Here is a 22536-nt window from a genome sequence, read left to right on the forward strand (position 1 = left end):
TTATTTACTTTGTCAAAAAGCTCACCATCATTTGAGCTTTTTTTCTACTGGAGGTAAGTATGTAATTACTGATAATAACATCACAGAACCTTATTTCACAAAATCTGAGTTTAATGATGCTGATGTGTTCTTATAACAAAATACGACTTCTACATTTCCAGTTTAGAACATCCCCAAGAAACCTGCCTACCTTCAAATTGAATTCATGGCAAATATTTTCAAAAGAACACAAACATTTTAGGTTAACAGCAGACATTATCTGCAAAATGGTATTTAGGATTAAGGTGTCTAATAGCTATAAGGATAATAACCTGGAAAGAGTTTTTGATGACTGAATAATGGATTGTAAAACTTGTTACAGATGGTGGGAATGCCTGCAGAAGCACATGCATATATGATTACTTTAATTGTGTGAAAATTCAGTAGATGATAGCTGCAGTGCTACATAAAGACAGGGGAAATTTCCCCTGTCTAATTAAAACTTTGCTAACCCACTTGTCATTAAGTCTTTAATTTACCAGATGAGATTTTTGTAAAATTAAGTTTATGTGTTGGATAATTCAGGCAACTGAACTGACATTAAATTATTGGAAGATAATTGACACTCAGTAAGTTAAATGAATATTACAGTTTTTATTTTTATACATGCAAAAATCTCAATCCACAAAGGTCTTCTCTGTAGCAAGATGGATGTATACAGAAGATTTTTTGCTGTCATAAGTAGAAAGTTAGATTTTTTTGGGAGTTTTAGTTGAAATTTGAAAACACTACAGCATCTTTCTGAATCCCAGTTAACTCAGAGTTGGAGTGAGGTAGAATGCATAGAAACTGTGGGGGAACTTTTTTTTTTTTTGGTTGTGAAGAGTTAGGTACATGATTACAACATTATTGCAGACCAGAAAATCCTGTAAAATTCAAATCCATGTCATCTTGAGCTCATATATTTAGACTTTTTGTTGTATTTTTTTTTCTTCTTTACAAAATGTTTGGTTCTGTCGTTATGAAGCAAAAATACTCACAATCCTAAGAGTTTTACAAAAATATTAAACTAATTTCTATTGATTTTTTTTAACCAGATGTGTTTGTATAATATTTCATACTAAAGAATGTATTTACTTTACCAGTTGAATTCTTAAAAACAAAAATGAAAATATGAAGGTTTTAGGTTTAGGTTGCTATGTATAGTTACCATCTCTGGTTTTCTGTAAGTTATGCCTCATTTGTGGGACACTACAGGGTCTTATTTTGTTTAAAGTTTCATAAACAATACCGCTATCTAACAATTTTACAAAATAAGTGAGTAGTTAGTTACTTTTCCAATCTGTTGCTGTTAGATTGTTACCATATTTATCTGTTTCTTTTGTTGTCACTAAACAAAACAAACAAACAAAGAAACCCCTGATGTATTCACGCTGTTTGTTTCTCTCCTACTTCTTGGAAGGTAGCTGAGTGCTAGTGGAATCCCACGGCTCTGTCAGTGCATATGTGTGGCTGTGCTCGCGAGATGGTGAATAGAACAGCCTTTACTCTGTGAAAGTAAATGCATTATTTTAAATTCATTGGTAATACAGACAAAAATAGCATCTAAATAAGACATACAGCTTGGTGGAAAGAGTTTAAATATGAAGAAGAACTTTAAGACACAAAGCTACACAATGGTTGCCAGTTCAAAGGGAGATGCCAGCGCTACAGCTGGCATCTCCAAAACAATGGACACCCTTTAGTTCAGCTAAAGCTGTCAGTCCGGGGGAGACTGTGGAGTTTGTTTCCGGACACATGGTGGAGGAAATGCTACATCTGAAAGGAGGAATGCATCATATCATGGTTCTAAAATAAATAAACCCTCTCATTACTTATCACTGATAAATAAAAGTCAACTGCTGATCATTTAAAAGCTTAAATCTGTTATTCTCAGTATGTACTATTCCATACATAGTTTTTTATGCAAGTTGTTGATCAGAGTTGCAGACAGGCTGTTAAAATGAATGTTTTTGAGGATGTGCTGCAAAGGAAAAGGAAGACTGACAGTCCTGTACTGACTGCTGTTGGTCTATAATACTTAGAAATATTTTGACATTTCTGAAATAAACTTTCCCGTCTGCAAATATACTTTATAAATAATTCTCCAGTTACACAGGGAGTGCTTTAAGAAAAAAAACAAAGCGTGTCTATATTTTCTTGAATCATCTTTAAACTCTTCAAAAGACTAATTGATTTCTTTAAACTTCAAATATTTAATATTGTCATTACGTAATCACGACCACAGCCCTTTTTCAGAAGAATATCCGCTCTTTTATCTGCTTTTTAAGAATTACATTTAAAACCAAATGAGAAAAAGTGTTTAGTGATTATGCTTCAAAGCTGAACCTGCCAAAAGCGCAGGACAGTGAAAATAGTTTAATTTTAGCAATGAGTTCACTTAAAAGAACCACGTCTTTCAAATGTGATACACAGATTTGAGCACAGGACCAAGGAAATTGGAGGAAATTAACAAACATGCAACTCTTCACAGCAGATGCTCGGGGTTCTTTGCAATGAAACTACACAAGTTAAATTTGCAATGTTGTTATCCTGTAATTTGCAAAATGACAAAATGCTAGTCTGATGCACTAAGCACCTTCAATTGCAGCTCATTAACTCAGTCAGGGGGAACCATTTTACAGGCATGGAGAAAAACTATTAGAATACTTCTATTAAATGGAAGAATAAATATCCGGTTGAAGCACAATGTGTCTTCATTTTGGCCCAAATGTGATATATGCCGTTGCCATGGTAATGTGGCGATTGCTACAGCCCTCCTCCCAGCTGTTGGTGGGTTTTGTGTGCAGGAGGGCGAGGGTAAAAAGAAAGAGGGAGACTGTGTGTTTGTGTGCGTGCACACATGCATTGATGCCGCCTCCGTGCTGTGTTCCCCTTTCAGCCCTCAGAATAGTGTCTCTACTAATCCGTGAAAGTTGCGGCGCTCTGAACTAGTGGCCAAGGCTTTTCCCACTGAACGAAGGCCCAGGGTCCGCGCTCGACTTCACACTTGATTGGTCCCTCCTGCGGCAGACCTCTCCTCCCCACTAGGCGTGGGCCAGTCCCCCTCGCCGGTCTCCCCCGGTATTGCCGTGTCGCTTCTCCCCACCTTAATTACCAGTGCTTGAGTCGCGGACTCACCAACAAACCATTAAAGTCTGGCCAGCCTAACCTCACAAGCCCTAACACATCCAACACTTAGCACCTTCACGGTGCTGAAGATCAGCACCAACTCCACCAACTGAGCACCTGTTTGTGCCTGGGATCCCCCGCAGCACTGCTGTTGGTGCAGGCCGGTATAAAAAGCAGGAATTGGCAGCTGTGCTGTTGTCCTGCTCCTCCTGCAGTGGAGGTGATGTGTTTATTTGACCTGCATTGAGAAGATGAGACGTGCCTATCTCCTTGTTTTGTTCTATGAAAAGAACTGAGTTCTTTGATAAATGACCCCTTCAAACCTGCACTGAGCTTTGGGAATAACCTGAGTTGATGTGTAAACAACTCGGAACCGACCCTGCACTTCCGTTTTCAAACTTTGTACATGTTTTCAGAAAGTGACATAAATGTGGAGCTGTGATCCTGTTCCATAGCGTAAATTTAGAACTAGAACAAGCCAATTTTCTATTTTGGTGTGCCTACTAAGTTTAAGACTGCTGCAGAAATAGTCAGACCATATGGGAGTGAGCAGGTGAAATGCAATGACCTGGCAAATGGTCCAGAAACTGATGAGAGTCGAATACACGTCAGAAGGCACTGGGTGTGCTGGCACAAACTTTACCCAGGATGTGGATCAGACAAACACCCAGCATTCGTTAGTTTATTGCTCTCTTATTAGGAACATTTTTTGCCTTGCACGGATTGGCAGAGTCCCACTAGCCACCCTCTTCACATGGCCCGGGCTCTGTCAGGACTGATCAAAAGACGTTTCTTCACATCTCCAGACGCCAGGGAAAAAGGAGAAGAAAAGAGGGAGAGAAGAAAAGAGCCAGAAGGGGGCATACTGCTCTCTCTTTACTCTGGTCTTTTGGTGAATGAGGACTTTTCACAATACCCTCTCCCTTCTCTTTTTTTCTTTTTTCATTCTTTCACTGGCAAAAAAAGAGAGAAAGAAATAGCATTTCCCAATGCGTTTGCGCCAAATTGTTCTTGCCATATCAAAAACAATTATCCTCAGGTTAAGAATGTGCCTGCAGAATTACAACCGTTCCAGGGGGAGAAAGCAGTCTTCACAAATTTGACTGGCTTCCAGGCAGCCAAGACCCCCTCGAAGTGGTAATGAAAAGTGTAACTTTAGCCTCCCAGCTGTACGTCTCAATCCATAATCCTTCCCCAAAAACCTCACCGTAGAGCCGCCTACCACTCCCATGGCGTTCCCAGCCTTTGCCGGGCTGGGCCTGCACTGATTTATGTGGCAGTCCTGAGTCATACTCTCAACCTGAAAAGGATTTGCTCTCCTATATTTACAGGGGTAGTCAGGCCGGCTCTCTTGAAATACAGAAAGCCCTGTCTCCGGGCCTCAGTCCCCATGGTCTTTTCCCCTTCTCTGCCTCAGTAACAAGGACATCTGGGACCTTACAAGAATCAGCCGAGACTCCAGTGTTTTTATGATGGAGTCTTTCTGCAGAGGAGAGGTGAGTTTCTCTGTGTGTATCTCTTTGTTTGTGCCAGAGGTATCTGCAATAGATTACAGTAGCAGCGTTAGGCCTGAGCTCAGCAATATCTGGCCAAGGGTTGGTGATTTGGCCTGCAACTTAACAACAGACTCAGAAATCTAAAAAAACCAACAGAGCATCTTCTTGTAGTAACAGTGTGTTTATCGATACTTGCTTGCTTACATTGCCAATGTGTTATAAATATGTTGGGTTTTTTTTAAAGCAATTACAATACAATTTTTTTCTGTGAAACAGATAATTGAAATAATTTCCAGTCAATAATTCTAAAAAATTGAGAAGAAGCATGAAAATCTAATAACATGAAAGTAAATTAAGGATTTTCAGAGTTTTTACAAACGTAACTGCAAAGCAGATATCTGACTTTTTTTTTTTTTCAAAAAAGGCACAACTAGCACTACTTACCCAAGCTTTAGCTTGACTAAAGTTCTGGTTAAACTGGAGTGTTGACATGTTGGTAGCGGTATGATTGTGGATGGTGGTGGTCCACTCTACCTCCGCGGATCCATCCCTGTAAAGCAAACGAGCCAAGGTGACCTCTAGACTCCTGGGTTTGTACATCCTGTGGTCGGCTGTCTACGTAGTGTGATGGAGAGCACAGCGGGTGGTTGAAGCAGCCTCTAAGAAAGGGATAACTTCATCTCATTTATATATATCAGTGCACACGTGTGTGCGCATGCAGGATGTGAATGCACATGAATGTATTGTATGTGTGTGCCTTTGTGTGACAGCTATGTGGTTAATGCTAAGCACCATTTGGCACCTTCTGTGAAGGAAAATGAAAGCATCAATGCTCAGGACATGCGCAGCGCATGCCTGAAATGATCCACGTTTTTGCACCTGACATCTTGGTTAAAGGTCCAAATTAAGAGCTTTTGCCCCTGCAAATTTTCAGATGAAATTGCTCCTACCATCTCCTGACAAGAATCTTAAAGAAATGCGTCACGACCTGAGAAAGACTTCTCAGCCAATGTAAACGCAGACAAAATGGCTGCTGTTGCTAAGCTAACACAGGGGAAGGAAGATGGAGCTGATGCTCATGCTACTGCACAAAAACATCAAATGAGAGGTTAACTCTTTATGACTTTCGAGCAAGAAGCATGCCGAGGTGTCAAATTTTGCCCATTTTGTGTTGGCAGCTAACTGTTACTGTCGTCTACAGTATTTCACGTGTGCGGTAACGTGACTGACCCACAGATCCTTGCAAGTCAAGGCTACGCCAGAACTCAGCGCTCACGTAATTTAGCTTTCCCAGCATGACGTAGTTTACAAATTTGCACAATGTAGTGAACAATAGAGTAAATAAAATAACGGCACACTCTTCAAATGACTTTAGTTTTCGGAAAAGAGTGACTACATAAATATTTTCCGCTCAGATTCGAAGTTTTGAGACGAGCAAATGTGACAGCCTCATACGTAAGTCTGTTTGAGTCTTTTCAGTTAAAAGCCTTCGAAGTTCGACACGAGGAAGCCTTTGGAATTTCTTTTTTATCCTTCGTTTCTTTCAGTGCAATGGACTAACTTTGGAAAATCATGTAAGAGATAGTTTTCTTTGAGATTCAAAGGGTAAGATTGGTAAGTTTTCTTGTTCTTCCCCCAGCAAAGTTTCCCCGCTGATCAGGTTTTTTAAGTTGCGTCGAAGTGAATACATTCTGGATGTTTTACAGTAATAATGTAGTTGAGAATGTAAAAACGAAAAAAAGAAAAAGATGGAATAATAATGCATCAAAATACAATGTTATTTTATCTTTTTTGAATAAAACAGAATAATTTTACTTTTAAAATACCCGCCTTTTTTACGTAAATGTTCAAATCCAATTTTTCATTAAACATTTTAATTAAATACTAAATTTGCTTAAATAAAACAACTGATCTGAACTCTATTTTCATCAAAAAGAAAATATTTATTGTTAAGACTTTGACCACAGTTGACCTACTGATGTAAATACAATTCAAAAGATTGTTAAGGAATAAAACATTTGTGTTGTCAGGATATCTAACAGTCCTGATGAGTAGGAGGGACACTGCTGACAGTTCAATGTCCTCTCTACAGACAAACATACAAAAAACAGATGGCGGCCTTTTATTTCCGAAACTCAGAGAAGTTTCACACTTGGAGACTTGGAGTGTCTTAGAAAAACATTTGATTTGAGTCAGAGGCTTTGATCAAAAACTGGGATTCTTATTTATCATTGCATATTATTTGATTAGGATGAGAGCTTTTTATTCCAAACAATGTCCCTTGAAGAAATAAAAAAAAGGACTTGAAATAAGGGAATCTCGCCAATTAGATACAACCTTGAAAGAACGCTCTGATGGATTTCCGTGTCTTTTGAAGCCGCACACGAAGTTCTGCAAATGTTAAAAACAATGGAAAAGAAATACAAAGAGATGCATTACCAGATGGCTTTTGCAACAAACAGCTAAACTAACAAAAAAGTACGAAGAAAGTAATTACTTTTTCATTGTTTTAGCTTATTCTGTTTGTCTGACATAAGCTAGAAACTTTAATAATTCTAAAACAAGTCGCTGTGCTTTGTGCTTTGTTGAATTTTAGATCAGATACATAATGTCCTTTTGCTGATCTTTTAATAAATTATATTCACTCGCTCAAGGATATTTTTTTTAAAAGAATAATTTTTACGATAAAATTTAGACATGCTTCATTTTTATGTATTACAAAAATATAGCTTCTTACATGTTTTATAAAAAAGAACATAAAATATGTATTTTTTCCAATTGTTGCTTTACATTTATTCGTTGCCATTTTCAAAAGAAATTACATTTTATTATTTATTTTCAAATTGGCAAAAATGCGGTTAAATTACAGCAATAACGACAAATTAATTATTTTTGCATTACTTTAATTTCACAGTAATAATAATAAACACAGCGACGCTGTATTATTATTTTTTTAAAATAAGAGATGTTTTAGTTTTATCGGCATTTTAAAATCAACCAGAACAATTTGTTTTCTTCTAATGTAATCGTTATTTATATTCGAAATTTAGATTTTCTAAAAACTCAACCAAAAAACAATACAAGAGAAAAAACGCAATTATTATATCCACTGCACCTGATACGGTAAGCCGTTTAATGGTTTCAGGTTTTTAATTTGTCACATTTTTCCCAATCGCAAACTTTTATTTTTACGTATGCTACTTAATTTTGTTTTCTTTGAAAAATATATTCTATTGATTTTCTGAAATGACAATCCTACATATACCTATGATGATGATGAAGATGAAAGTGATGGAAAGGACTATGATCTCAGCACAGTGTCTCTTTAAGGACATGCATTAAAAAAAGTGAGGAACCCTCTTATATAACAGACCTTATTTTCCTTCTGTTGAGTTAAAGTTATTCACCTAAAAGTTCTGGTAACATATCTCTTTGAATGTACCTTAATTTAGCCCAGCCATAATTCTGGTGTACAAAAGACACATGTCAGAGTCACACTGCTGATGAGAAATAAATAGAGAAAGGGGTTCTGTGGATGTTCTTCAAAGGAGCTCCAATTTCACACCGTCAAATAAAAGCACCCTTATAGGCACATGAGTGATAATCCTGCTTTTTGGACTTAAAGCTTTTTCTTTGACATAGTTACATTTCAGTCATTCTGATATATTTATTAATATTATTTTGGGTGGAGATTTAAAGAATGTGGTCGATGTGTTTTGTGGCTCAAAGAGGATAGTTTTTTTCCCCACATTTAGGTATATTTAGAGGACTTCTTGCATTATAGTAAATCTGATCATTTACTTCCTGTAAAATTTGCTTTTAACATATGACACATCTCAGTTTTCTGACCTTAACAGTGCTTTGCATACCTCTAGGTTGCTACCATAGGCACAAGAAACAAACACATGATGTAGGACATATTTGCATGTTGCTGCGAGGGAATTTGTCGACTGGAAAGCCTTTGATAGAAGTCTGAAGTCAAGATTTTGTAACTTTGTAAGATGCTGAGAGTGTCTGAAACTTCCTTTTTCTTCTTGAATGATAAATCCATCTAGTTTTAAGCCGTTAGAATATCAAATACAATTATATTACCAAGTAGTATTATTTCTTGTTTTAAATTTACTCACTTACACTTGATGTTCTCATAATTAAGACTTGACCTGCATTATGTAACCAGGAAGTTGACTGCCAACATCCTGCAGCTTGTTTTCTGTGACATCTCATTGATTGTCAGCCCCAATGCGTCTGTATTAGTTTCCATGCACTCCTGACATGCACTCTGTAGTAGCAGAAGTGACAGCCCTTATCCCTCCTTTGTGCCCCCCTTCATACTGAGACTCGGATTTTAGGGACGGACAGCTCAGAACAGGACAACTGCATCAATGCTGACTGAGCTTGAGCTACATTTGCAGCAGAAGGCCACACTCTGCTGAAACTTTCTTGGACTTGACAGTTTGTGCTTGAGAGAAACCGCTGATCCTTCTTATGCTACACAACTCGATTTTTGGCTTAGCAAAAGTGAGCAGAGTTACCTGCGGAGTGTGTAAAGTCTCGACTAGATTATAACGTTAAGAGTCCATGAACCAAAATCCCTATTTAGTGTTTTAAATGTTCGTAAATGTGGCAGATACGCAACAAAATCAACACCGTTTCAAAGTATTTGGTTAAATAATGAAAGAACATGATAATAAAAAATTCACACATTGTAAATAAGATGCTATTACCGTCAAAATATGTAGCCCAGATTCTTTACAGCAAACAGAGAAGTTTCCTCCCAGGCAGCACCAGGAGGTGCTGTAAAGCAGTTAGCCTTTGATAGTACAGCAGCAGCAAAAACAAACATGGCTGACGATGGGGCCGTGGCCGACGGTGGAGCAGGCTGGTTCAGAAAGTCGATGTGAGATTAAGTCTTGAATTTTTCGAGCCCGGAGCGTCAATATCAAACAAGATCCCCCTCCATGCCCGGTTACCTGGGGCTCGGAAAGGAAATGCACCCTGCCATGGTCTCGGCTCCCAGATTCGAAGGCTTGTTGAAAAAAGTAGAGCGCCGATGTTAGCATGGTAGCTATGAAGCATTGAGCAATGAGTAGCACCCTGCAATGCGACATGCTATAATCAATGCGAAGGTGGGTCTTTTTCTAAGTAGGCAATCTGAAAATGACTAGGCACCTATGCTGTTCAGTTTATGTCTATATTTTTGCAAATTATAATTTTATGTGAAAAATGCCCACTTTAGTTAATTCTGTTTCTGCTTGAAAAGAACAAAAGTGCGGCATTATCTCTTAAGCAGGCAGCTCAAAGAAGTTTCAAACCATTTCAGTGCATCCATCTGTTCAACTAATCGCTACAAACTTTGGCTTTTAAGTGACAGCATGTGAAGAGAATGGGTTTTGTTCTGAAATAGCAAACTGATTGAGGCAGGAAACGGTCCCTTGAGTCTCAGATTAGGTTCTGCAGAAAGTGATAAACTAAAAGACAAAGTGAGGCGACCTGGTCCTCCTTCGTCCTCATCTGAAGTGCTAAACCTCACCCTGACTTTGTAACGCCTTGGCTTGTGAGTCACAACTGTGAAGATATAATGTTATTTAAACCCAATCTGTCACCAAATGGAGCGAAAGAAAAAAAATGCTTGCCAAGTGCACAAATCTAACATCACCATTTATGAGACACACACTCCCACGCAGACGGACACGCACACAATTCCCTATCTCTGTCATTATACGGGCGAAATCAGCAATTAATCATAAAAAAAGTGAATTTATGGAATTGTCATTATCGCAATCACTTCCAAAGGTCAGGTTAGGGATAATTGACAGAAGCATCAACACTTATTCTGACACAATTATGTAAAATAATTAGTTTCAAATGGTAATAAAGAAAAATATTTTGTTAATTTGATAACATACTGTAATGAATAATTTCCCGCTGATAGATATTATGCCGTCCCTCTTGGGTCTTAGCTGTTGCCTCAGCGCGTGACCCATTTCGCCTTTTAAACGAACCAGAAAGATTGCTAATTTTGACAGCTCAATTCACGGGTAACCCACCCTTAACAAGTCCGCCACCCTCTGCAGCAATATTGAAATTCCAAGTGACAGACAAGAAGCGACGGCATGGCGGTGCCCTGATGGTGCCCAGGTGGTGCTTGTGGTTTCTGAAAATGCATGCTGCCACATGTCCATGATGGATGGATGGCCGCGTTCCACAGAAAAGTTACTTTTGACATTTTTGACTACCATATTGGCAGTGGGACAATTACAGATTTTGTTTCCTTAAGTGGAACTAGCAAAGTGACAGAATGGTAAAATTCTCTCTGATGAAAGATCTGAAGTTCCCGAATAAACATTTATTATTAGATGATTATGACCAATATTGATAATTAAAATTCACAAAGTTTGAATTTATGTGGTAAAGGCACTTGAAAGTGCGATCTTCAATGATGTATCTTTTTTTATCAACAAATGTGTCAAATTAAAAAAAACATTTAAGAAGAATTTGCTACAGCTGTCACTGATATTTAAGGCCAAAGCGTACAAATTGAAAAGGGCAAAAAAAGTACATACATACATACATATGTATATGTAAGTATATAGTATATACACACACAGGGTTTTGGAAATTTATGTGAGTGACCTTAATGTCTGTGTGGTTCATTAGCAATCAACATTTTTTTAAACAAATTCCTTTTCAAGATTATATTTTAGCCTTTGGAGATGCATAACAAAAAATCTTGAAACTAGAAAACACAATGTTCAAAAATATACTTTTACTTTTAATACATGACTGAGATTTAATATTATTTCTAGAAAGGGTTTAATATCAGTCATAAAAAATATTTGGACATTTTATTTTATTTTAAAAACAGTTTTTTGTTGCAATAATATAAAAAATATTCTAACCTTGCAACCTCCTCATAGGAGGTTAAAGCATGTGATGTGTTACTTTTTGTCACATTGATCAAATAGGCAAGCCTGCAAAACAGAAGAAACGACTAACTTGAGAAAACTAAAGATATATCACTCTGGCTTTAAATTGAAACTGCTGAGAGAGGTGGTTTTTTGCAACCACAAGCCATATTAAGTGCCACATCAACATGGCTGCTGGACTTGGAAGAAGAATAATAACAGAAAAGAAAAATATTATATTTTGCCAATTGAATTTGGCAAAGAATGCGGGCAGTGCATGTAGCGGTGGGCTGCTCTATAAAGACATCTGCTGATTGCACAGTTTGGGGAGGCCTGGTAGAGCAGAACCTGGCAGGGAAAAGTGTAAAGAGATTGAGACCACGCGACAACTGCTGAAAGAACTCAGCACTCGGACGCTCACAGCCAGTTGCCTCGCACGTGAAGGTATGAAGTTGTAAAAGCGGTGAGTTGCCTCTTCTGTGTTTTGCGCTACATGAGAACCTGGACAGCAGAATAATTTTAGGCTGCCAAAATCCAAGTCAAGGGTTTTCACATGTTTTTGTTGAAGCCCGTGACCTGGCAGGTACACCAAATATCCAACATAAACTGGGTTGAATTTTTCTGTGTCAATGAGAAGCGTTACCAAAAAAAAGTTGAAAAAGGTCTGCAGTCTAATGGTGCAATTTTGAACCACGCAAGAATCGCATGTGCTGCATTCACCTTCCAAAGAATGGTGGCAAATCGATGTCTGTCTGGCCTAATAGGGACATACCTGTAGGTAGGTCTGACCACATGTATCCCAGCAGGGTGTAGAGTCAGCTCTTCGAGATGCAGTTGGAGACGGAGGCCCACTTCAAGCGTCCCCAACACTGTTAATATCTTTCTCCTGTCACAGTAAGACCAACCCTGAGAGACACGAAACAAAGCCTTCAGAGCCTCTCACCCAACGGGACCTGAACCGTGTAAACAGGCAACGCCTACGCCCTTCTGCCACACTACTTTTGGATTCACTATTGAATCATTAATGTGACCGACACCCATGTGATTTGCTCAGCGACCTGTCATGCATGTTATGCTATGTTTCGTAGAAATGCAGCGCATTGCATGCACAAAAATGTGGTGGTAGTTGTAACGCTTAAGTAGAAGTGGTTCAACAACATTTATAGCACAATTAAAAACGACCATACTGCAGGTATATCTGTGAAATTGCAGCAGAGAAAAAGTTTCATAGAAAATTATCTTTTTTGATATGTCTCTCTCGTTAGCTACACACTGGGCGAATAACTTACTTACAGGCTCGAAGGAGAAAACAGACGGACTGGAGAGAGTCAACTATCTGTTCTTTCATCTTTTTTCTTTTATCACATGTCTATAAATGTTGGCTGGAACAACCTTTTCTCAATGGGCTTCAGGTGCGTTTGTTCAGCGAGAGTGCTCATTACAATTGAGCTAGGAGTTATTTCGGAGTTCAAAATATTTTTTTTCTATTTGCAATTTGGCAAAAGTGAATACCTTTTCTCCGGAAACAACGAGATAAATGGTGCTGTTAGATTGTGCCTAAGACAAGCACAATCAGTTTTGAACTGACATGTTTACATTGAGCTTAGATTTCTTCAGGACATCTGAGGGCATCTGGTTCTGCCTCCGCTGTGCCACATGTGTCCCTCTGATCATGTTCACTCGATGTGTCGTATGTGTGCTTTCTCCACGTCTCTTTGCTCTCCCCTGACCTCTCACCCAGGCTCTCTCCCTTCTTTGTTGTTCAGGTCAGAGTCCATGCACTCGCTCCTTGCAGCCACATGGCCACGTTGTGGTATGCACATACCCAGACACAGGTAAGTCTGGTTCAGGTGCACCCCACAGTGATCCTGACCCACTCTTCTTCACCCCACAGCTCTCAGGGCCCAGCAGGGTCCCATCAGAGGTCACAAGAGGCCTCAGCATCACAGGGATGAGACTCCAGACTTGCATGAAGAGGAGCGTTTGATGTAGCGATGTCCTCAGCTATGTTACAATGCTAATATGGCTTTAATCAGCTCCAGCAGTTGCTACTTCCTTGTTGGCAGGCCAAGGCAAACTCCACTGTCCATGTAATATCTTATTGGTGACAGTCAGTTTATTGTCAGCTTGCAATGTTTGTTCTTTTTAAAGTAAGGTGTTACAACTTTAGAAAGAAGAATCACTGTTTACCAAGCTAATTAGCTGCGAAATGACTGAAGACAAGATCTGAATGAAAAAAAAAGAAGCTAACAGCACCATAAAGTCCACAGCGTGTTTCCAAATACGTTATGCAAATATGTCTCCAAGTGCTAATACATGCCCATTATTACCAGCTGCGATTGCTGAGCTGCTATTGCTTTTCACTTTGTGAGTGTATGTGTGTTTGTGTGTCATCTAGAGTACCTTGGCAGCTGTTTTTATGATGCCTTGTAAAAGTATTCAAACCCCTTGTATTTTACATATTGACAAGAAGTGGTATTTATTTGTATTTACCCTCCAGTACTCTGTTTCCCCTAAATTAAATCCATTGCAGCCAATTATAGCAATATTTGATCTTACTATGAAAACATCTTGAAACATAGTGGTTGCAGCATCATGCTGTGTATAATCATTTCTTTAACAGGGGTGTGGAAGATGTTCAGAGTTGATAGTGGCTGCAAAGACGCATTAAAGCCAGAGGGGAATGTTTGGATCAAACTATTTTCAAGTTTTAGAATGGTCCAATCAAAGTACAGACCTAAATCTGTGGAAGACTTGAAAGTTTGCATTTGAGCTATTTGTCAAAGAAGCATGGGCAAAAGAAAACTATGAATCCTTTTAGTTTCACTTCACGGTTACACGTTACTTTGTGTTAGTCATCCCAATGAAATATGTCAAAATTTATGTGAAGAACTCCAAGTTATTTGAATAATGCAATACAAGTGTATTTATTTTCAATATTGTGGTATTGCAGCACAATCTTGTAAACAGTTAAATCTCACTAGTATACAAGTGAGATTTAACTGTGGCTAAAGTTTGAATACGGGTTTATTATTGTAGCTTTTAGCGATAGCAGCTTGTGGGTTGGAGGGTCAACATGTACCAAGTCATTTTGGACTAAGGTTTCTATTTGTCCTGTATCTGTCTTTTAGTAGATGGGATAATGACAGGCGTCATGGTCCACCAGGTACCGATAAGAGTGCCACCCTCTACTCCTAATCTGCTTCTCCAGTTTGCTCAAAGACAATTTAACGGCTGGAAATTGCGCCCTGAGGAGTGACAGCTAAAACTGATATTAGAGTCGATGAGTGCACCCTGCTCCTAGTTCTTTTTTGGCACTCCCAAGTTGGTAGACCTTTCCTTAAAACGGCACCAAAGATAAAAAAGAGAGCTTTCTCAGCTTGCTATGGCATACTAATACCCTGGACTCATTAAATTAATGGGGCCAGATTCCTCTTACAGAATGTGCTCTGATGCCCTTTGAGTTTGCCGGGGCTAGAGGGTGTGCAACACTTTGAAAAGCCCTGACCGGCATATTGAACATGCTTTAATAGAACCCTTTTGAGACTCCTGGTAGGATGCTCAGTAACTCCTTGCCTTTAAGTTCCCGCACATCTCTGAGTGATCTCGTCAGATAGCCTCTCTATCCTCGGATTCAGGCCTGGAGAGGGGGAGGGGAACAGTCGGCGTTAAATGAGGCCAGAGGTGCCTGTATCTCAGCAGAGGCCATTCTTTCCTGGAGATGTGTATCTTTGAGACATAGTGCTGAGCAAGCTTTGAAGTGGAAAGGTGCTCTGTGTAAAAAGTGTGAAACAGGAGGCTTATAGTCCGGCCTCGTTTCCTTCACTGGCGAGAGCCTGGCTTTTCACTGGACAGTCCATCCAGGCTTGATTTAATTATTCCATTCATCCAACCACTGACAGGGTAGATTTAACCCCTCAAATGGCCATTAAAAATGTCACTGCGTATTTAATGGGAAGTCGCTATGAAGCACGCCATGATTTAGACAACCTGCTGCAATTTAGAAAATTTATTTTAAGAGCCAGAGCAGACTATCAAGGAGTAAAGGGCAAAGAGAAGGTATTGTTTTATCAGCACTGTAATAAAATGGCTATGACTTAATATAATAGAAATGGAATATTAAAATGATTTTGCATATCTGCCCAACAGCAAAAAGATCACTTGATAAGAAAAGAAAGCTGGTGAACCTCCATTTGCATGACAAAAAAGCCTCTTAAGAGGACTAATACATCACACTCATGTTATCACAATCATAGAACCAGATATCTAGATAGAGAGTAATTAAAATGTTAAGATTTCATGATTGGAATCAACGAAGACTTACGAATCTGTTTGAATTATATTGATAAAGCACAAAAGTAACAATCAGCTGAAACCAAGTGGCATTCTGCTGAGATGTAAGAACATTTTGATGTAACGATTATCTCTCGCTCGGTTCCTCTCTGTCATCTCGAACAACATGAAACAGAAAAACATTCCTGTCGCGATGACACTTGGACACAGTTCCGAAGTAAGAAACAGGATTCATAGCAGCGGGCTGAAACACAGAGTAAAAGCAGTCAAGCGGCTGGCATCTACACCAGGATACTGACAGACAGATGCTACACATGAGCCAGGCAATGAGGTTCTAACAGTTGAACACAGTTTGCCAAAACAGATCCCATCGAGCAAAACGTGGCTGACTCAGGTGCACTGCGGAGCAGGCACCTAATTTCTAAACTACATCTCACTCCATTTTTATGAATGTCTTTGCATGTGACAGACGGCACATCATACCGTGCGAAACACATCATACGACAAAATAGTCGTTGGGCAATTGTGCGATTTACACAGTCAGATTTGGCAGTAATGATTTCATGGGGCCTTTGATTTTTACCTCGATCACCATGGTTGCAACATTGCTGGATATTGCTCCTCATTATCCATTCCATAAGCAGAGCCATGCACTGTTGTAGCGACTGATAACTTACACGCCTCCCACTCTTAAAGTGTGCTGGTAATTTATTCTCTCCCCCAGCGCTCATCATCCTGATGCAACTCTCACACTGACAGGAATCCATCTCTGTGTACCTGGCAGCAAAGTGGGTGGGGGGAGACTCAAAATCAAAATGAATACTTGTTAGTGAGAAACTCTAATAGCATTTTATTCCCAGTTGAATATTTTGAGAGGACCGAAAGCAGTTGGATTTTACGCGATTTACAGTAGGAGCTACCATTCCAGCCAGTCGATAATTCTCGTCGAGTTTAAAATATTTCATGAGAGAAGGTGAAATCAGTTCAGTGTTTTTGATCCTTATATAAGCCACCATCATCTGCCAGATTTTTTTTCTTTCTCAGGGTATGGCTTAAGCACTTCAAAGTTAGGTACTACATAGAGAGCGTGATTCATTTGGCAGCTCGCATTGTCCAGACTCAAAAAAACCCAAAGCTGGCCAGAGACTTACTTCAGAGGAGAGAAAGAATTTGGCTTGAGCTTACGGCCGCCCATCCCCATCAAGAGATGGGCGCTTTTTGTCATCTTATCGCAGCCTTAGCGCATTGCTGTGGTGACTATGTGCTTCACAGGTGGGAGCCTGCCTCTGTCAAATGAGCGAGTTCACTAAGGACGGGATTTGGCGCTGTTATTTTTCTATTAGAGGAGAATTATGCTAAGCCTTCAGAGGCCATCTTTGTGTTGCTATGGCAGCCCATATTTCCTACCGGGTTGCGACCTTGAATGACTACAGTGCAAAGCCAAGAGGGCCGAAAACCCTTTGAGGATTAGAAGCAGTGCCTCATAGTTATGCAAAACACCTCTGATATGATTGAACTTTGAATGGATGAATGACAAAGTTTATTGAGATTGCCTCTCCTTTCTTCTGATCATTGTCACTTGATTATTTTCCATCACTTGGCTTTGAATGCAGGTTTTCAAATGAGTGTTCTAGACAAATATTAGATTTTTCATGTCCAACATCTTCATGTATTCAGTGGTTGAAATGTTTGTCATAATAACGATAATAATTATAATTTACCAAATCATTGCCATTTTAGGTCTTAAACACTCCCCTTTACCCTAAAATTTTGCAGGCATCTCTACCAAAGTGCATATTTATTTAATGGTCATTGAAATATATATATAAACAAACAGCTCCACAGCGCCCCCTTGTAATAAAAAAAATAAAAACTTACTTGTCAGCTTGCTTAAACGTAGTGGTAGGACATTTGGGACACAGATGTACATTTTTATGTGCATACATAATTCTCTTGAAGCTGTATCCTCCAAACAAACATTAATAAGTCATGCTGGTTTAAAATTATTGTGACTCAAATTGATGCATGTACTGATAAAACTTTTTAAGATTTTATAAAGTTATTTCATTTTCAGGATTGAATTTATATTTAATCATTCGACCAAAATGCATTTAAAAATGATTCAACCACGTCACAGAAATGTTCTAGTAATAATAAATTGTCCTTAAAAATAACTCTCTTGCAGCTATTTCCTGCCACAAGTAAAATGTCAGCCATTTTGAGTTAAATTTAACACAATTCATCATGATCACTTTCTTACAATTAGTGCACATGCATACTTTTTAAAATTATTTTTTTCTGCTATGAGCAAGTACTTGAGCTTTACAACGCATTTTAGAGATATTCCTGTCAGACCCTCTATCTGCAAGTTCTGTCCTTTTTTTATTACCCAGTCACCTCTAGCATACAGGCAAATGCACATATCAGAGGGTAGAAGTGAAAATATTTCACTAAAACTCCTTTCTTGTTTGTGCTATTTTTATTTAAAATTTATTTTCATTAACTATATAGCCTGCTTCTGAAATGTACACATTGAGGAATAGATTAAATTCCAGGTAACATGAAACAAAACCCTATACATTAAAATCCAACTTTAATTCAAAGGTAAGAAATTGGGTAACTTGATGTATGAAAACTCTTGTGATCATGTACTGCAACAAACAAGAAGTCAGCCATTTTGGATCAAAGTTTCCATGAATTGCTATGACTAACTTAATAATAAGCTTAGTAATAAATGTTCTACAAATAGTTGATGCCACTATTAAAATTTCAATGCATCATTTCTATTGTGGAGACTTTTTTTGTTTGTTTGTTTTATCATCTAACTTAAAGTACCATATTTTTATTGACCGATTATATCACAAAGCAGACTTCTTTATTCTTTTATTATTTTGATGTAATAAAACTACATACATAGTGGTCATAAGGTGAAGGTCAGAGATTTTTACATCCGAAGGCCTTTGATGAGAATTATCCATTAGCTTGTACATTGAGGAGAATGGACTTATCACAAATGAAAAGGGTAAAATATGTAATCAAATCTACTTTTATGCATTTCTGTCATTTTTAAAATATATATTTTAGAATTTTTTTAGGCTGTTGTTGGACTTTAGTTGTTTAAAATAGGTTAAACCTAAAGTAACATGATATAAAATATTTAGGATTAGCTTACTTCAGCATCCAGTTATCGTATTTGTATCATAGATATATCTCCTTGAGAACTGTTATTCCAGTAATGCAGCAAACAGGAAGTCAGACATTTTGGATAAAGGTCTGGTGTAAGCCTAATTTTATCATTAACCTATTTGATCCATTAACCAAAACTGAAAATTTTTAAGTTGGCCTGTCTATTTCAGGACCGCTTGATTATAATCAAAGTCAAATTACCAATATTTAAACCGTGAATTCCTTTTGTATTTTTCCTGCAAGAAATTCTGATGTTTTGATTTCCAGATTTATTTGCTGTTTGAGAGTTTCTTTCTAAATGCTGATGCAATTCTTTTAAACCTAACCCTTTCTCAGTACCATAACTGTTCAGTTTGTGAGCATGAAAGCAATTTTCTCAAATCACAGCTCAAATTTCACATGCAGCCAAATCAATAAAAATGTTTTCTTCTTTTCGCCCAAAGTTTTTTTTTAATAATGTTTCAGACTATTTTTCCGACCAGCCATCAAAGCCTTAACTCCATTCGGAGGCACGTATAGACAGCTACTCAACACTGACATGGAGACGAGGCTTTGAAAGTATAAGATTGACACTATTGTGGCCACAAAGCACAACAGGAGACTACTTTGAAGAGGAAAATGCTTTGAGTATTGAATTTCACTTCAGAAATAGTGAGTCCGAAATGAGTACATGTATTGGAGGTGTGGAACTGGTGTACATTGGACAACAAAATCATGTGCCAGAACAGGCTGTGTCCAAACAGAAAGGTCAGAGTTTCCTTTTAAAGTTTTAAAACCACAGATATGGCACAGCTCTTGTTTGTTTTTATATACGCCCGTGTCCTGGGATGTTGCAAGCAAAAAAAGTTGACAATACATCCAAGGACAGAGTACTTTTTCACTTAAAATAAAGTGCTGTTATGTCTTCTTGTGGCATTTGGGGAATTGATCGGTCTCAGTCCCAAACTCTGTCGACTGGCAGGTCTGCTGAAGCTGACACATTTTCTGACAGTGTCTTGTCAATGACTCCGCTTGAGTGAAATCCCCAGCCATATTCGCTGGCTGCCAAAGTTGTGTCTATCATCTTATTTTTTGACAAATTCGTCACAGCCGTCTCTCAATCTAATTGGCCTTTGAGGTTCCTGTAAGACAAAGGCTGCTAATCTTAGTGTGCACGTTTGAACAGTGCTTTCCTCTGAATACTTCTCAAGTCTTTGAGTTTGTGTGTTTTTTTTCCTGCAAAAAGTTTGAAGGAAGAAAAAAAAAACATGACAGTCACATTTTAGGTACTCTGATGTCACACAGCCTTTTCTGGCTTTAAAAGTTCACTCAATATGAGATTTGGTCTACTTTGATGTGAGGTCTCTAGTGATGCGATTTTAGCATGCTATCTGCCTGCTGTTCTCTGTCACCCACTCCTGCAAAGACTGACATGGGAGCTGCCAGAGCTGAGATTCAGCCTTTTTATTCCTGGTGACTACAAATTAAAGATATGGGAAAGGTAAATTCAGGCAACACCATGACAAGTGGAATGTGCAAACTTCTACTCCTGTTACAGTGAAGAAGAAGAAAAAAACAACTTCAAATCGTGTTTCCTGTTTTTATAACAAGACATGTTTTAATGTTTGGTAAATGTTAGGAGCCTCTTCCTCTTGGAATAGCAACCAAAACAAACAAATCAGGCAAGGTTTTAATAATTCATCCGCAGATTAATTTACATAAACAGACTCCTTGAAAGATGAGGATGCTTTGTTTATGGCACAATCATTTAAGTTGGAAATATCCCCACAACAACCTGCAATTCATTTCCTGCTCATTATGCAACACACCAAGTCTTTACCTGAACTTGTCAGGCTCTAGTTCTGTGCGAACCCTCGGTGATAAATATCTAGTAATCTTGTTTTATGCTTATGGCGGCTAAAGGAGAGCCCCCCTCGATCCCCCCACCCAACACGCCCACATCCCCCTCCCCCATCCTGCAAGTCGACTCTCACCTGAACACGCAGTGGGGGCTCCGCAGGACCCCCTCTAACACACGCACGTCTCCGGGCCCTGGGAATTGGGGATTTGGCGAGGATTAAAGCGGAATATTTCAATTTAGGCGCCGGAATTTACCTGGCTGCGCCGCAGTGTAATTACCTACCCCCCTCCTGGAGAGAAATGCAATTACGGAGACAGTGGAGCACACCTACAGACGGGGAAGATATAAAAACGGCTCCGAGTCGATTAAGGAGGGAAATGTAAGACTGTAATAAAAGTAATTAAAAAAAAAATTCGCAGCTGCCAGACCTTTTAATTTTCTAAATAGTTCATAATAATCGTAAACTAAATAAGTATATATATATATATATATATATATATATATGTTTCATATGTGTGTATAAACTGTAGATTGGCTGCATTTTTATTGCTAGTTTAAACACTTTTCCCCTTCTTATTATCCTGTTAAATGCAGAATCACAAATAAGGCAGTGTTTTTCACATTATGCGGTTTAAAAAAAGTGTAATTTAATTAAGCACAATGAAAACGACACACAAAGGAAGCTTATTGGCCTATTTGCAAATTCATGCGAAAAAATTAGAGTAATTGGGGAGCGGGAAAGGTACACGAAAATAAACGCGAGGAAAATTGAATTTTGTTACTTTTCAACCCTCTATGGTTACATTGGAAACTAATTTATTATTATTATTATTATTATTATTATTATTATTATTATTATTATTATTATTATTATTATTATTATTATTATTATATTTTAGTTGTTATAGTCTGGTTTACAGCTTGCGCACTAATGATGGAGTAGAATTTTATTTTTTACTCTTTGGAGATAATATGTATTTACAATCTCTATTGAGAGTTTCGTCCATTTTTTGAAAAGGATTTATGCACAGTTATAAGATTGTCACGAATGATCGTAGTTACTTTGAAGTTAAATAACTTCTGAAATTGCTGACAGACAAATTAAAAGGTCTTGATTTGTTTTTCGAATATGATTTTCATCTTTTGGTTTGACAAAAATTGATGTGGGCTTGGCAGTTAGTGTAAAACCGAGAAACCGTCTGCAGAACATTAATTATTTAATGTAGCATTAAAAAAATTTGACTCAGGTAATATAAATCATATCTGAAGCATCTCCGTCGCTGTTTTATGTTTTCTGTAGATTGCACAAACGATTGTTCGTTTGTCTGTAACTATCTGTGAGCCAAAGAGAGAAAGTAAGAGAGAGAGGGAGAGAGAAAAAAATGTGCACCTCAGTCTGAGGACGAGGCGGAGGCCCTCTGTGGGTATAGTCCGTGTAAACAGGGCCCTGTGCATTGTGTCATTTAGGTGGATTAGCCCTTGCTTTTGTTGGACAGGTTGTGTACACACAGACACCGATTCAGCTTCCCTAAAGCCATTCTGGTCCCTCACAAACATTTAAGGAAGTCTTGCATTCTGACAACTGTCTCCTGAGGTGATCTAAAAAAATGGGGATTCCTTTTGAAGTTGCGTAGTGGATTTGTTTCGTGATCTATCACTCAAACGC

General features: G+C 38.4%; 1 long non-coding RNA gene across 1 annotated transcript in view; it reads right to left on the bottom strand.

Moving 5' to 3' along the window:
* Positions 1–5099: 5099 nt before the first annotated feature.
* Positions 5100–22536, bottom strand: part of LOC116714145 (uncharacterized) — a 132321-nt gene continuing 114884 nt past the window's right edge. The window contains exon 6 of the long non-coding RNA XR_004338014.1: positions 5100–5196. This is a non-coding gene — a long non-coding RNA (uncharacterized LOC116714145). The remainder of the gene's footprint in view (positions 5197–22536) is intronic.

This window comes from Xiphophorus hellerii, chromosome 23 (genome assembly GCF_003331165.1).
Source record: "Xiphophorus hellerii strain 12219 chromosome 23, Xiphophorus_hellerii-4.1, whole genome shotgun sequence".
Lineage (NCBI taxonomy): Eukaryota > Metazoa > Chordata > Actinopteri > Cyprinodontiformes > Poeciliidae > Xiphophorus > Xiphophorus hellerii.